Source organism: Pseudorca crassidens, chromosome 4 (assembly GCF_039906515.1).
Source record: "Pseudorca crassidens isolate mPseCra1 chromosome 4, mPseCra1.hap1, whole genome shotgun sequence".
Taxonomy (NCBI): Eukaryota; Metazoa; Chordata; class Mammalia; order Artiodactyla; family Delphinidae; genus Pseudorca; species Pseudorca crassidens.
The window spans coordinates 13,692,412-13,710,043 of NC_090299.1; the positions used below are offsets into that span (position 1 = coordinate 13,692,412).

At 40.4% G+C, this 17,632-nt stretch overlaps 1 long non-coding RNA gene across 1 annotated transcript in view; it reads right to left on the reverse strand.

Annotated features, from left to right (window-relative positions):
- Positions 1 to 17,632, reverse strand: part of LOC137223407 (uncharacterized) — a 72,789-nt gene that overhangs the window by 38,101 nt on the left and 17,056 nt on the right. The window lies entirely within an intron of this gene.

Here is a 17,632-nt window from a genome sequence, read left to right on the forward strand (position 1 = left end):
CCTGTGCCCACTGTCCAGACTGGGGAGCACCCAGAGCATGTCTTTAAGTCTTTAATAAGGGTGACTCAAGGACTGCCAATCACAGTCTGGCCCATTTGCTGGGAGGTGGTTAGGCCTCCAAAGCTCAATCTCGACAGGGACTATGTAATTAAGCCAATGAGACTCTCTTTCTCCCTCCTTCTCTCTCTCCCTCTTTCTCTCTCCCCCCCTCCCTACCTTTCTCCTTTTGGAAATGATTGGGAAATACAGGGAAGATGGTCATTGAGTTGTCAGTGGGAACAGAAGCTGAAAAGATGTATACGGAGAACACATGCCATGTAGGAAAGCTATGGGACAGAGGGTGTGAGAGTGCTAAACTAAGGAATGAGCTACTGAAAAGATGCACAGAGCTGAAAGCTGAAAGCTAGGCCAAGTCGGTGGCTCCAGTTGTGGTGAACACAGAAGCCAAGTCCCTATGATAGAAAGAGTGGGGATAGGAACTCCCATGGCTGAGCTGTGCTGGATTCCCCAGTTTCATCTTCCCTGTGGCCTCCTGAAGACTAGTTTCCCATAAGAGTCCTGTCTCCTGTATCCTGCCAACAAATCCCATCAGCAAAGTGCCCCCAGTGCATCCCAGCTCTTGCCCTCAAACTAATACACATGCAAAGGGCCAGGTTCTACAGATACCTGGACATTGGCCAGCCTAGACCAGCCCTGATGCTCTCTTACCCATGTCACCTGATGCTTTTCATCCCGGGCATTTGACACTTAGCATGTCAGGCTACATTGTTACTCATTTGTGCAGGTTTTCATGCTATCTTGATAGCTATTTGTTCCGTGGAGTATTTTTAGCACGAGATGAGGGAGGTGGCTGGGAGAACAGTTGGGGAGGAAAAGAAGTGTTCTAGCCGGGGACAGTGTCACACTCTCAATGCTGTGTTAAGTGCCGTGCACAAACACATGCTCCAAAGAATGATTGTTGATGATCTGTCTTAATCCCACCTTCCTGTGTTTATGAAGACAAGTACAGGCAATTGAAAATGAGGTCTCAGGGGATCCCTGACAATTGAAACTCTTCCTCCTTCAGGGAGCAAACCAGGAAACCCCTAAGTGCACCCATGTGGTCTTCATAGAAAGATATCACATAGGGCCGAAGATTTCAGGACAAAAAAAAAGAAAGAAAAGGAAAACGTTTTCAAATCCATTTAAAACAATCCGTGCAGCTGTTTCCTCAACTCTCCGGAAGAACTGAGACGCAAAATGCTATATATCCCCTCCATCCTCCCCTCACCCCAACCCTGCAAACTGGCTTTCAGGTGACGCAATCATGAGACCTCTGCGGTGAGCTCTGTCTGGAGGGATGCAACGGCCAACAGCACATGGGGTGCTGCCACCTCTTGGATGTTCATAGCCAAAGCAAGTCTCTGTCCCAGAAAGGATGTATTTCAGTGATATTATGAAATGTTAACGGGCAATCTGTTCTGAAATAATTGCTCAGTGTGTTGGCCTCCTTTTCCATTTTAGAATTTCAAAGGCATTGCAGGCCAAAAGCAGTGCCAGCCTATTAGTGGTACCTACGCTGGTTAAATCTAGCCCATGGCTACACAAAAGCTCTTCTTCTCAATTAATAAAATGCGATTAATGGTATCATTGAAAAACTCCTGCCACTTTAATTTAGAGCCAGTTAGAGCTTCAATTTAGAGCTGTGTGCAAATTTTAGGATATGCATTTTTTTTTTTACCTGACACGATTAACAGTACCTAATTTATGGGATACGCCCAAATTTCTGTAGGGAAAAAAGAATGTTTACCAGAAACATACACAGTAATGACAGCTTCCTTCCCCTTCCTTCCCTACACACACACACAGGCTCACACACCTGCACCCCAGTTCAATTCCAGTTATTCAGTGACCACACCATCTCTCTTGCCACTGGGAAACGTCATATGTCCACCTTGGAAATATCAGTCCAGTTCCTGAGAAGAAATACGTTGTTTCTCTTATTCTCCCAGGTATAGGTCATTTGAGCAGTTGGGTTGTCACTTTTTTAACCTCCACATTTCCCTAAGGATAGTGAGAGGATGATTTAAACAGCAACATTAGCTGCTTTAGGCTAGATTTTCAAAGCTACACCAGGGGAGTTAAGAGCGCAAATCCTGTTATTGTTACAGGATTAATGCACAGAAGTCCCAGAATACCACTTTGGAAATATAGCCAAAGAATAATATTTTAATGTACTGTATGTTATTTTTAGACTCAGCTGTAGCCCGATTATCAACTAGCATATCAAAAATGAGACAAGACAGATAGCTTTCTTTAATCCAAAATTCTAATGAGGTTTTTGGTGTTTGTGTTTTTTTTGACACTTAGAAATCTGGATATTCGGAGGAAAAAAGTAAAAGAAACTATAGCAGCTACCTCCTACCTGCTCTGTTGCTATAGAGGCTGCTACTCAGAATACTGGTTCTACAGAATATTTTAGCATTGTTTTTTCTAAGAGAGGCAGGTGGTAGGAAAAAGAGGTACTGAGTCATGGGGACCTCTTGACCACACCATAAAAAGCTGCAAATCAACCACAGCACACTTATGATTTCAAGGCACAAGTCAGGGTTCCTGCCATCAGTCATTTCTATTTCTGCTTTTACACATCTTAGATTGTTGTTCAAAAATAACTGTCTACAAAAGGTCTTCCAGTTGGCATAACTTTGCTTTCAAGTTGCTTTCAAGTTGCCCTGTGGGCATCAACCAACGTTTATTGATTCTCTAGATGTTGAGTTTTATTACACTGGGCTTGTCTTTCCTTTTAGCCTCAGCATAACTGCATAGATTGAAGATGACCATATCACTGTCTCTAGGCTACATCTAGTCGGCCAAACGATGGCTCCCCCAAGAACTCCTACCTTTTTGTTAGTCAAGAAATACTCTACACCAGTAATTCCTCTCACTGACTTTCAAATCCCAGAGGATCTTCCATTGTCTCAGAAGGTATTGTATCTTTCTAAAAAGGGAAAGCATGCTTGCACTGATCTGTTTCTGTGTGGGGCATGGTGATGGGGCCCAACCCCACTTCCATAAACTCTAGGATTTCACTATGTCAATACGGATGGTTTCACTTGTAGCTCTTCCTCTCGGGTCACCAAAGACTCACACACCCCAGAGCCGAACCCCTTTTGTACCACCAGTGACCGCCAGCTCTGACTCTGTTTTTCACAGTAGTGGTGACGAGGATTAAATGAGTAACATTCTAAGAGGCAATTCACACAGTGCTTGGGACATTGTAGACTCCCTGAGTTAAGGTAGCAGTAGCACTAACAATTTTAAAGATTCATCTCTTATGTTTATAGGCCTTTTTCAATTTATAAAATTATTTCTGTACTTTATCTCACCAGCGATACAGTGACGAGTCTTGGGGTGGATACTAACGCATTTAATGTGGAGCTAACTCAAGTTACATGCCGGTTTTTCCCATGTAGTTTGTACCTTGAGGTTGGCTATAAATAAGCCCTGGAATGAAATTCTCCATTTCAGTTTCTGGGGCGTTGTTCATATCATAACCACTACTCATCTGTGTTTCAACTCTGAAATGGGAGTGATTGGGTCCTAGACACTCAAAAACTAGAAAAGTGCTCCCAGTTATATATTTGAAAAAAAACTTTTAATAGATTAATAATTCTTATAATATCTACTACTGCTATAACTCAATATATTAGGCACTATGACATACACTATGAACAGTTCCTCTCCTTAAGGAACAGTTGTTTAGGAACTATTAGAATGCTTGCACACACCTATATTCTACCAAGAATACAAACTTACTAGCACCTAGCACAGTAGCACACCTAATATCTTTTAATTCTACATATTCATGAAATAAATACATAAATGAGTAAACGCTATGAGTCACTAAAGATGAATTTCATTGTCAGTAGGTGCAAGCAGGAGAGACTGAGAACTTGATGCCTCTTCTATAAAACGGAGGACCCAGCAATGCACTGGAGAATTATTACGAGGATAAAGGAGTCGAGGTATGTGAAGGACTGCGGTGCTCAGCCTTCTCAAACGGCTTGCAATGACCCTCATCCCCCAGGTTTTAATGCCCTGTGTAATCCCCCATCCTTAAGCATGAATTGGTAGCTTAACAGAACTACTAGAATAAGAGGTGATGGGATGTCACTTCTGTGATTAGGTTACAAAGGGCTGACTTCCATCTTGCTAGCACTCTCTCTTGCTGGCACCTTCCTCACCCCCTCGCCTGTGAGACGCTCATGTGTAGAGGGACTGAGGTAAACCTTCGACCAAGAGCTTGTGAGGAACTAGGGCCTTAGTCCAACAGCCCACGAGGAACTGAATCCTGCCAAAACCCACACGAATGAAAGTAATTCTCCCCTCGTCAAGCCTTGATTTGACCACAGCCCTGGGTAACACCTTGACTTCAGCTTTGTGAGAGACCCTAAAGCTGAGGACCCAGTCAAGCCACACCAGGACTCCTGATCCACAGAAACTGGGAGATAACGAATGTTTTAAGGCACTCCATTTTGGGTAATTTGTCAGGCTGCAGCAATAGGTAACGGATACAAGGACCTATTGCACCATGGCCATCTTAAAGTATGCAATATATAGAAGCCATTTTTTTCATAGTGGGGTTGTAAATTAAAGGGGCCTTATTTACAGGACTAGTTTTTAAAACGAGCAAAGAAAATCAGAGAGTTGCCCTTGCTAAGGAGAAGAACTAACTAGTCGGTAGAAAGGAATGACTAGGATCCATTCTGCTCGTAATCTCCTCAGCAAATACCAAGAGCTTGTCCTGTACGGCAACCAGCACCAAACAGCAGTGATGAAGGGATATCTTCAGTTACACAACTGGTGGGCAAAGATGCAATTAAATTCACCACTGCTGAGCAGGGGTTGAAATGGCAGTAGTCTCCTAGAACCACTTCCGTAAAACATTGGGAAACATGCTTGTTTAGCATGAACCCTGGCCTTGCAGAAATTAAATGATTCCCTCAGCAGTCCTATTTTGAACTGTTCTCATCGCCTGCTGAAGACAGTTGGCTCTTAATGCATTTTATCGAAGCACTTTCTGTTCCTTGGATAAAAGGAAGTACATAAATTTCAAGTGCCATATTACCATACATGCATGGTTCTGTTTGGGCACAAGCACGTTGTTCTTGTCATAAATTCTGACTCAGAATGGGAACTCAGGATTTACCATCTCACTCTTTATAGTTACAAGATCGACTAAAGTGATTACAAGAAGAAATATGTAAGCTTTGAAACTGTTCACACCAGTGATGTGGTTCAGTAGCTTGTAAAAGTTGCAAATAACAGCAAGCCAAAAGAAGGAAATTTCAGGAAAGATATATTCTTAAAAACAGGGTTGGTTTCAGAATCCAGGAGCAGTTGGTTCTCTTTGGAGCCAGAATATCCTCTCTACTGCCTATTGTTGGACCGTGGTCCTTGGAAACTTGGGTTTACTGCCCTGTAGCACACCCTCCATCACACCGGAGTTTCTGGGGCCCCTCTCCGAAGGGTGGCACCACCAGGAAGTGAGGGGCAGTCATTCTGAGGAATAAAATTTTCTCCAATCCTTTAAATCTTCAGCTACAAATTGTGTATATGTGTGTGTGTGTGTGCGTGTGTGTGCGTGTGCGTGTGCGTATTGGTTTGGCTGTTTTAGCCTGTCAAGAGGAATCTAGAGCACCATTATAGGCTTTTTTGCCCTTGGACTTTAGGCAGGATACAACAGCCACTAAAATGAAAGGCGATGCAGATAGAGCACTAGGGTGTGAACCTCAGCCTCACTCTTTACTAGCTGTGAGATCTTGAACAAATTATCTATATCCTCTAAGACTCAGTTTCCTCATGTGAAAACAACAGAATGATATTACCTCTGTTACATGGTTAAGGTGAAGGTTAAATGTGATAATCCATATAAAGCACTGAGCATTGTGCCTGACACACAGTAAATACAGTGTAAACTTAATGCTTACAGTATTAACTGTTTTTTATGTTATTCATCCTATTTTCATGTGTCAAACTGTTAGCTCTTTGAGGACAAAGAATGTTGGGATCTGGGGCATGGATTTCTACATACAGTTGTCCCTTAGTAAACCACTCCCCCAGATATCAAAATCCACACATGCTCAAGTCCCTTATATAAAATGGCACACATATAACCTACGCACATCCTCCTGTATACTTTCTCTAGAATACTTATAATACCTAATACAATGTAAATGCTATGTAAATAGTTGCCAGTGTGCAGCAAATTCAAGTTTTGCTTTTTGGAACTTTCTAGAATTTTTTTTCAAATATTTGAATCTATGAATGTGGAACTCTCAAATACTGAAGGCAGATTGTAGTTGGAAATTTCTGAGCCATTTTTCAGTGAGATTACCTAGGCTGAAAAATCCCTGCCAAGCAGTCCTGAGAATGTCCTCTTTCTACTCAGTCTATATTCCCTCCCTTGATGATTTCATCCCCTACTGATTTTAAATACTATATGCTTGCCACCAACTCCCAAATTTATATCTCCAGCCTAGATCTCTTCTTGAACTCCAGATTCTGTGTCTAACTGCCTTTTTGACATCTTCATTAGGAAGTCTTACAAGTATCTCAAACTAAATATATCCAAAGTGGGATCCTCTCAAGAATACATGTTGGGACGTCCCTGGTGGCACAGTGGTTAAGAACCTGCCCGCCAGTGCAGGGGACATGGTTTGAGCCTTGGTTGGGGAAGATGCCACATGCATGGCGCAACTAAGCCCATGCGCCACAACCTCTGAGCCTCCTCTCTAGAGCCTGCGAGCCACAACTACTGAAGCTGCGTGCCACAACTACTGAAGCCCATGTGCCTAGAGCCCCTGCTCCACAGCAAGAGAAGCCACCGGAATGAGAAGCCCGCGCACCACAACAAAGAATAGCCCCCACTCACCGCAACGAAGAATAGACCCCGCTCGCCGCAACTAGAGATAGCTCAGGTGCAGCAACGAAGACCCAAGGCAGCAAAAAATAAATAAATATTTTTTAAAAAAGAATACATGTTGTGTTTAGCTGTTATGACTCTTTAGATTCTTTGATCTGGAAAAATTCCTCAGTCTTTCCCCATTTTTAATGTACTAGACACTCTGTAAGATGTGTTGCATTTTGGAGGATGACCTCTGTCTTAGTCCATTCGGGCTGCTATAACAAAATACCACTGAATGGGTACCTTAAAAACAGCAAACATTTATTTCTCACAGTTCTGGAGACTGGGAAGTCCAAGCTCAAGGCACCAGGATGGTCATGTTTTGGTGAGGGCCTCTCCTGGTTCATAGTTCACACCTTCTCACTGTGTCCTCATATGGTGGAAGGGGGCTAGGGAATCTCTCTGGAACCTCTCTTTTAAGGCACTAATCCCATTCAGGAGGATTTCACCTTTATGACATGAGCACCTCCCAAAGGTCCCACCTCCTAACAATATCACATTAGGCGTTGAGATTCCAGCATCTGAATTTTGGAGGAACACAAACATTCAGACCATAGCAACCTCCAACATGGAACATCTGATGTTTCCTCATGATCTGGCTCTGGAAGTTCATTCTTAGAAAGAATTCCACAGAAACAATGCCACGCTCTTCTCAGTGTATCACATTAAAAGATACATAACATCAATCCATACAACATGGGTGATGTTAACCTTGGTCACATAGTCATGTTGATATCTGCCAGGTTTCTCCACTTAAATTCACCATTTTTTTCCTTTGTAATTGATAAATATTTTATGGAGAGCTATTCCTATATTATATCAAAATACCCTGTTCCTTGTGAATCTTCAGCCTTAGCTGATTGCCCATTTCAGCCAAACTCAACCACATCTGTGCAGGCTGCCAAATGGCAAGTCTCTGTTTACATTACTCATGCTACATTTATTAGTTGGCATTCTACAGGAAAGACAAGCTTTCCCTTTTATTTATTTAGATATATGGATTCATGGATTCACGATTTATTCAATGAGTTGTAATCCATTCTTCTTCTTTTTTTAATGCTAAGATTGTCCCTGATTTGGCCAGTGGGAGCCCCTGTGTCCTTCTGAAATGTCCCCGCTATTCACTGAGTATTTCCTTATTTTCTAACATAAGAAGATGTTCCAGGCCATGCCCCCACCTTGGAATCAGCCATTGGCCATTTCTCCAACGACCCCTAGTTTCTTTTAGTGCAGAATGGTATTTATTTTTTACTGATGCACCCCAAGGACCTACTAGGTATCTGGCACATAGAAAAAACTCAATAGATAATTGTTGAATAACCGAATTAATTAACGGATTAATATGAGATTATCTCCGTTTTACTTGTGAGGAAACTGTATCTCAGGAAAGCCAAAAAAGTTTTTCTAGGACTCATAAAGGTTAAAATAAATTTCCCAGGGTCACATAATATTAAGTCATTCCTGAAATTCTATCCCCAAATTGTTTAATTTTTAAACCATTTGGCATTTTAATAAATATTCATTAATTTGATTGACTGAGAATGGGCACCTCCAAGGTACCTAACTTAGAACAAAAATCATTTTAAGAACTATGATAAGATGATTTATTGTGTATTAGATATTGGTATTTCCTCAAAAAGAAAATCCTAGTTTTGTCACATGTTAAGGAGCAGAATCCGAAAGAGGTTCTTGAGAAGTTGGTGATATCTCAGAGTCACTGAGATCCTCAACATGATTATTTCTATACTTTCTAATTTTACTTCCTTTATTGGTCCAGGCCCCTCATAAAGAAAGAAAATCCCAGGGTAAATAGGTTTTATACACAAAGATGTTCATAATGGCATTGTTTATTATAGTAAAATGGTAAAAACAACCAAATGTCTACCATATGGGAATGGTTAAGTAAACTGTGGTATATGCCTTCATCAGTAATTGAGTTTGTACTTGTTGTCCTCCAGTCAAACTCAATGACAGATTTACCCAGATTAAACTATACTGACAAATCACATATATTGAGTGCTTACTACATGCCAGGCAATGTTTCGAATAATTTATATGTATTATCTCTTTTAACCCTCATGAAATCCCTATGAGACAGGTAATATTATGAACACTATTTTACAGATGAGGAATCTGGGGCTCAGGAAGGCTAAGAGACAAGGAGTAGACTAATGAGGGAAATGGCCTTTCCATCATTCTAGAAAGGTAGAGACAGAGACACCTGGGCTCTCATCCTGCTTCCTCCCCTTTAAATGTCTGGGTCTAATAAGGAGAAAGAAGAAACATAGTGATTTGAACAAGAATGTTTAATATAAAGAACTACGAACTATATCAGGAGATTGGAGTAAAAAGGAATTGGCTACTAAGAACTAAAGGGAACTCTGAAGGATATGGAATTAAGGAGCAGCTACTACCCCCAGGGATGAGATACAGTACCCAAGGAATGACCCCAGCCTCTCCTCAAACAGGACTGAAATCCGGACTTCACTGGAGAGAGCACAGACACACAATGAATGGCAGAGAAACAGTTATGGTGCAATGCTGACCAAACATGCTGGAAATCTGCTTCTGGAACTTGCTGGTAATCCATTCTCTAGGGTATTGGGAAAGCTGTTCATAGGGAGATGTCTCACTAGAGGCATTCCACTACAAAACCACCCAGGAAGAGATGAAAGAGTAACCTGCTGGTCACTGGGTATGGCTGGCTACCATGCGTGGTAGGTGCTGGTCAGAGCCAGGTGCTGGAAAAGCCACATGCACTCCAGGAGCCTGCCTAGGGAGCAGAGGCCAGACTAGAAAGCAAAATTCTTTCCCCCTGCAATGTCTCTCAAGCACTGTCTACTAACAAAGCTTAACATGGCACCATGTGGCAAAGAAAAATTACTTAAAGGGCCTACATCCATTCTCTAAGAGTAGGCAATGAAAGGCAAATTTGTAACTGTGAGGCAATAAACTGAGAACTGACACATCTTCCAAGGCAGGAACATCACTTATGCTTGCTGAGTTTGGTTCCAGGAAAGTTCAGTGTTATAATAATTATCTTCAACAGAAGTGTATAGTTTGTTGGTGTAAATTCTTCCAAGAATACAAAAGAGTGGTGAAAGGGTTGTGAAGCCTTCCAGATCCAGAGACCTACTATGGACAGTATCTGCTGAAGTCATGTGCCTTGTCTGGTTCAGTGTAGAGCAAGAAAAGCTATGCTGAGATATGCTACAACTGCTCCCACCCTTTGAGGACAACTTGATATCCATAAGATTTTACATCCCTGCCTTACTAATTTGGGAACATAATCAAAGCTGACTCTATGTGTATGTTGCAGTCTCCTCCACCAAGTTATGTCCTTTCTGAAATGCCATTGCACTGCATGGCGTGTTATGCAACCATCAAAAATGTTATTAAAAAGAGTTCATGGTAAAATGGAAAAATGCTTATGTTATAATTCACATGAAAAAAAGTAGGGTGCAAAATTGTAATATGTGAAACAAGCAAAGCTTTGTAAGAAAGAAAGAATAGAAGGAAATACCCACCAAATCAGTCATTGTCTCTGGGTAGAATCAGGGTAATTTTTCTCTTTTTCCTATTATTTTTCTATATTTTACAAATTTTACTATAGTGAACACATACTGGTTATAACTTTGGGACAAAATAATTTACATACCAATAACAACAACTATATATATATATATATATATATATATATATATATATATATGTCTTAAACTGAGCCAAAGTTTGGGATCTAGAATTTGACAAATAGAGTTCTCTATAGAGTATTTGAACCAGTTCTCTAAAGTTCACCCAAGCTGACTGGAACTTGATAGCAGTTTGAACTGAGATTAGACATATTGTCTACTCTGGATGAGATAGAAAAGGGCAGTATATTTACAAAATAAAATGGACTCTACTTCCTGCAACTTGAGTTATTGAGACTTATACATATATCTGATAAGATATAAGAGAAAACCCAATATAAAGAATTAACCAGCCAAAGACTGAAATTCAGCCAAATCTAAGTAAAACCAGCAGGATTTGAAATGTCAGCAACTTTCTCGTTTAAGACTAGGCAAGCCAGTCTCCTTTTAGTTCTAATAGCAATTTGGAGGAATCCCCTAAACACTGAACTCTCAGTTTAGGCATCTCTTCCTGGAAATTTTTATTTAAATGTCCCAATACAAAGCAGTATTGTATTCCCCAAAATCATGGTTGATACTAAATAATAAGAGTTCTGCGATTCTAAACTCTAGGACACCCTCACACTTCCCCTGCATAAACCTGGGCAGCCACACCTCTCTTCCAATCCCATAATAACTTTTAAGAGGAAAAAAAAATTGGATAAGATGTAAGAAATTCAAATAGCAAATAGTAAGGATTTTAAAATGATAGGAATAGCATTGTTCATTATCTGTGGATGCCCCTGCGCAGCCTGTCACTGGGAAAAGACAAACTGAACGGACCATCTAAATGAAATCTGCTGGGAGGCAAAGGATGACTTCATGACATCTGAGGATCCCTTCCAGTTCTGGGACTACATTATTTGGCAGAGATCTGGTATACAAGGAACATGTTAGAAAGAAACATTCATCCTACAACAGAATGAAGAGAGGAAGAAAAGTTGAGGCTATGAAGGAAGAGGAATACTAACTAGGGTGATCACAGTTTGCCAAGGAATGTCCTGATTTTAGCACTGGAAGTTCCACATCCCCACATTCATGGGCAAACCAGAATGGCTGGTTAGCCTACTACTTGGATCTGACAAAGATTAGCTTCTTTGGGTTTCCATGCAAATTAAAATTAATTTCCATGCAAATTCTAATTAACTAAGCCTCATGAACCCCTTGCCAGGGAGATAACTAATTGCCTCACTTTCAACCAATGACACTGATTTCTGCCCCTTCCGACCAGCTCCATTTAAGCATATTCTCACCATCACCCACGCAAGAGCGGGCCTCTATGAGTCCTTCCAATTGCAGATAAAGGAGCAGCTGGTGTGTGGCTAAATCCTGGGACCTGCTGGAAATGTTTAGGAAAAAAAGCTTATTCTTTCCTTTACTAACTATAAAATGGCAAGCCCTCCAGGAGAAAGAGGCCTCGTCTTTGGTGGTCAGTTCTCTATGTAAGAAATGTGTTACTAAAATCCTAAAAAACTCAGAGGCCCACATGGTTAAGTTTTTGATGAGCACTCCCTTCAGAAAGCACAATTCAACAACCCAAATTATTGAATAATCCATCCTATTATTTACTTGGTTCATTTTTAAAGGCAATAAAGAGTATCCACATATGTGATCTGCACAGTACTTTCCTTTTTTCCATGCTTTCTCTCACTTACTTCCTTCTGATGTTTAATTCTCTCCACCGCCCTCTGTGATCCCCAGAAAACTTCCTCCTCCATCCCCAGCCTGTGTGGTTTTCTTTCCATTTTCTGCTCCCTCTACTCTTAGCATATTAGCTTATCTCCCCTAAAGACAAAGCTTTTTCATAAAGAGGTGGAAGGAGGGGAGAAATTAGGTGGGTAATTACAGGATTCTCTTTGGCAGCCTAGGAAAGATAGGAAGTTTGAGAATATTCCCATGTTAATTATTTTTGTTCCATGGCACTCCTAATGCTGGTAAGCATCTGATATAGATCCCATAGCATGCCGGTGCTGAAAAGGACTGTAGAATTCATGAGCCCAATTCCCAAATTTTAACAAATGAGAAAACTAGCAGCGATATTAAATAACTTGTACAAGGTCTCTAAGTGTCCTTTTCATTGCTTTATGCTGTACGTGCTTAAATACTGTGACCTGTGGTTATCAAAAGGAATAATGTCAATGCCCTCCAGCCAGAGACCGCCAGAAATACAGTTATAGTTGATTATGTTGGGATTATGGCATGCTGCAGCAAGGAAAAACACACACAGTGAGGAACCACAGGGCATCTCATAAGAAAGTGTTAAAAAGGACTTATTATAGAATTTGGGCTCTGTTAGATGATCTGGGGGAGGGATTAAGGAAGCAGGCTTTGCTCTGGATTGGATGCTATCAGAAAGTGGGAGTACTTCTATGACTATCATAATAAATCTTATCTAGAAAGAGGGAAGACTAGAGCCAGGCTAAGGCTGTAATTGCTAAAGAATCCACAGTCACTCATATTAGCCAGAATAAAGAAATGTTTTGTCATGCTTGTGAATTGGACAATGTCCATATTTTGTCTGTGTTCAAACATGGTTACACAGTGGTCTTGTTTGTTTGTTTGTTTCCTTAATCTTCCATGGTCACAGAGTGGCCTTGTCTGCTGTTGATGTTTTGTGAAATTGTTTATATTCAACAGGAAAGCACCAAGACTCAGTGTCTGTCTCCTGGAAGTTGAGGACTGCTTTTCTCTTTCACATAATAATAAAACTACCTTCCAATGAGTGCTTTTAATGTGCCAGGAAAGTTTTCATCTTCATCACCAATCCAGGAGGTAGGTATAATTCTAATTTTCAGACGAAGAAAGAAAGGCTTGGTGAGGTTTTTCATTTGTCAGTGTCACAGAGCTAGTAAATGGTAGGGGCTGGGCCTCAAAACTAGGTAGTCTATCTCCATGGTCTGTACTCTGATCTGCTCTGTGGTACTGCCAAGTGTACACCAGAATATTGTTGGGAGGTGGGGGGCAGTTAATCTGTGGCGATGTGGGACGTTGTTGCAGTAGATACAATGGGGGGAATAAAGTGTCAGGAATTGCAGGCTGCACTGAATGATTGGATCATGAGACACTCAGGCTGGAAGAAGAGAAAATGTGGAAAAAAACAGCTGTGACATTTTGACCATAAAACGTTCTACGGGAATAGTCTAATAAAAGGAAAGCTGACTTATTGTTCCACAACTGAAGAATGAGTTTTATGATTTAGAATATTATTTTAAACTTTACTCTGTTTTCAGTATGAATTTAAATTGACAGACAGAAGAAGGAAAAAAATCAGCAGCAACTCCTCTGGCAGTCAGTCAGAGGATCTCAGTGAAGTCAAATGGTAAAGCAAAATTGTTCAGGGCTTTGTGATGGAAGCTGCAGGCACCTAGCAGTACCAGCGACTTAATCATAATAATTAGGGGAGAAATATAGTTATTAATAACCTCATAAATGCATTCACTTTTCAGAATCACCTTACAGATTGAAATGACAGAACGAAGCTCAAATTAACAGACAAAAGCCCCCATTCCACGGTTCCCCCACGCATCTCCAGCTCCTCCTGACTTTAGAGGGTGTTCTGGGCACACAGAAAGAACAGGAGCAGGATATCGATCTATTTCTAGTATTCAAAAAAATTCTTCTCTGTAAATTTCAAGGCAGCCAAGATCCTAATGTTACAGCAGCACTACATTCTGTGCTCACCTTAACAGATCTAAGTAAGAGCACTGAGATACAATATGCACTCCTTTCCCAAACTAAACAGAAACAGAGTTCTTTCAGGTGTGGGGTGGGAGGTGGTTTGATAAAAAGAAAGAAAGATAGGAATGGAAAAGCTTACTCTTCAGCTATCACAGCCTTTTCACCAATCTGTTCTCATTACACATTCACTCTTCCAGGTAGAATTCAACAACATGCCATGCCTCTACTTGTGACAGGCACTGTGCTAGGCTCTAGGGAAGAAAAGTCAGTTAAGACTCAATCCCTGCTCCCACAAAATTCTGCTTAGATTGTGTATTAGATTTTCCTTTCCAACATACCTTGCATAGCATTTGATAGATATTTCTTACTGATGACAATTACAAGGATGATATTGACAATGATGACAAATGAAAAGCATAGCTGACAAGTGTAAGTGGCAAATATGAAAAGATCCTGTCTCAAAGAAACTTTTATTCCAAAAAGTATTTATTGAGCAAGAATTTTGTGGTTAAGATGTTGCCCGGGGCTCTGTGAGAGGCGCAGTAAAGGTTTCCACTCCCAGGAAGGTCTGGTGATCCTATAAGCTCATTCCAGAGTGGGTAGAAATCCCCAGGTCAGCCTTTGGTCTCTCCAGGTCTCCAGATGACTGGTGGTCAGTGGAGATTTGGCCTGGCTGCTTCAGTTTCCATCACACCTCTAGCGTGCATTGAAAATTGGCCCAGGGAAGTAGTATATGGGACAAATAACAACAAAACAGAGTGAATTTACTCATTCTATGGGCAACAATACCAGAGAAAGCACTGTACATCCCACATTTTCAAGGCTGTGCATTCAAGGCACGGCTACTCCTGGGCCTGCAGCAGGATAGCAGCACATGAAAACCGCATGAGCTCGTGTCTGCAGCTTATCTTCTCCAGCACAAGGTCTTAAGAAAGATGTGTCCGTGTGGGAAGTCACTTGACTATGCCATGCACTGAAGCAACCAGTTTCATTTCAAAGTATCAGTGAGCATTGTGTGGACACAGAGCTACAAGGTTAAGTGACAAGAACATGGATAATTTCCCAGATATTTTCTAGGAGCAAATAATAGTCACTGGCTGAGGGATGGATTCTTTGAAGGTGCACATATCTGCCTCTGCCCCAATAAGAAGGACCATACCTCTGCTTGCCTCCCTGCCTCTGTCCCCTCCATCCCCAACTGGCACATCCTTGCAAAGACATCTGCTTTTCTGGATTCCCAGATGGTCCACCTCATCCAAACTTCCCAGGACCCTTAGCCAAGCCCTGGATTCTACATTTGCTCTACTTTTCTCCATTCCAGATGACCACTGTATCTTCACATTTGCTATTGTGATCATTGTTGAACCACAATGATGAGGATGGATGAGGATAAAGACACGCTTCTCAGCACAGCATACAGAAGGGAAGGGATGGTCCTGGTTGTTAAATCAGAGGTTCTTAGCCCCAATAATTTTAAAAAGGCAGATGAATCTCTGCTGATTGGGATCAGAACCTCAAGACTCTCCTTAGCAAGCCTCTTCTATCAATCAAAAACAGCCAACGGGGAAAGCAATTTACATGTACTGAGTATTTACTATTTGCCTGGCCCTCTGTTAGGTGCCTAATACTATCTATTTATCTGCATATTAGTCTGGCAAGCTTGATATTATTATATTCAGTAATTTCTACAAAACATTCCAGAGCCTGAAAAAGAAAAGATAAAGAACTTGCCCAAGGTCATCCAATTATTAAGTAAAAGAACTGAGCTTGGAGCCCAAGTCTATCTGATGCCACAGCTTTCACTGCATTCCTTAGGTGTTCATTCTGAAAATGTACAACAGAGGGTCATGGGGGTGAGAGACCTTCCTTCAGGGTCGTAGTCCATAAAGTCAACAAATCATACTTACCTCTCCTATAAACTTCACAGGAGCAAATGGATTCTAACCCCTTAGATTATCTAAATACATTTGTGATTTTTGTTAAAGCAAAGTAGCAATTATGTACTTGAAATATTTATAAAATAAGTCAAATACATTTGAGGAAAAATGTAAAAGCGTTGCAATTAAAGAGATCTGCACATACTGCAGGGTGTCTTTCTAACAAAAGGAGTAAGAAATAATGTTGCTAATAAAAACAATGATGATCTTGTTTAAATGTCCTAATAACTCATTTAGCACTGTTCTGAGTGGAACTATATATTAGTAATTTCAAAAAAAGTCTTTGATGAAAGATTAAATATATCTTCTGCTCATTCCCTCTGCAAAGCTAGTGATTGAAGTAGGCTTATTTGTCCCCTTTCTTCTAGTAGAATGTTTTAAGTGATATATAAATGTTTTTTCCTTGTATTCATACTGTAAGAGGAACCAAGTGGGTAATAAGAATAAGGAGTTATACTGATGTATCGCAAAGTAATGGGTGCCTCCACCATTACCATCACACACACACACACACACACACACACACTTACTTTAAATTCTCACTTGGGTTTCTATTGATAATAAGAACCAGGCAGATCTCACATTGCAAAATAAATATTCATTTAGAAAACTACATTAAATAGGAACTAATCTAACACAATTTCCTATTCATCTTTGGAAAGATTATCATGCTAATTAATAAAAAGCAGGGTTTAGTTTAGTTTTGTTTTCAGAAAGGGGGGATCTAAAAGTATACAGTATAATATATACTTAGCTCTTCCAGCAGAAATAAAGATTGGTTGATTAAATTCTAGACTGAAAAATTTCTCTTTGACACTTCAAATTTAACAATGTACAATATCTGTAGTACTTCTAAGCTACCAGTGTGGGAAACACAGGCCAACCCATTGTAGTCTCTTTTGAGATGTAGGACACTTAGTGATAGATCAAAATAATCACATGCTGTGAAATGGTCCACCTAAATGAACAAACCTACACTTAGCAAACTTATCAGATTGGTCATTCTTTTAAAATCCTATTTAGAGGACAATATTGGATATAAAGACCTTTGGCTGCAGAGCTATACTGAAACTCTCTAATGCAAAGCAAAATGGCTATAGTACTAATCATACTTTCTATAGGTAATTCACTGCCTCCACAGCTGCTACGGGCTTGCTCTTTGAGAAAGACAATATCTTATCCTTTCTTATTGTCTCAGTGCCTAGTATTAGGCATTCAGTAAATATTAGTTAAATGGAATGAATGAATCCATCAATTAACATTTGGTATGAAATAATTTCTACATGAGTATGCATATTTTGAGTGTTTTCTTCATCAGACGTTATCTGAAAAACATTCTAATTCTCAATAAAACAGGTCAAGTCTTATTTCTGCAACCCACTAAGCCAGGTACAACCTAA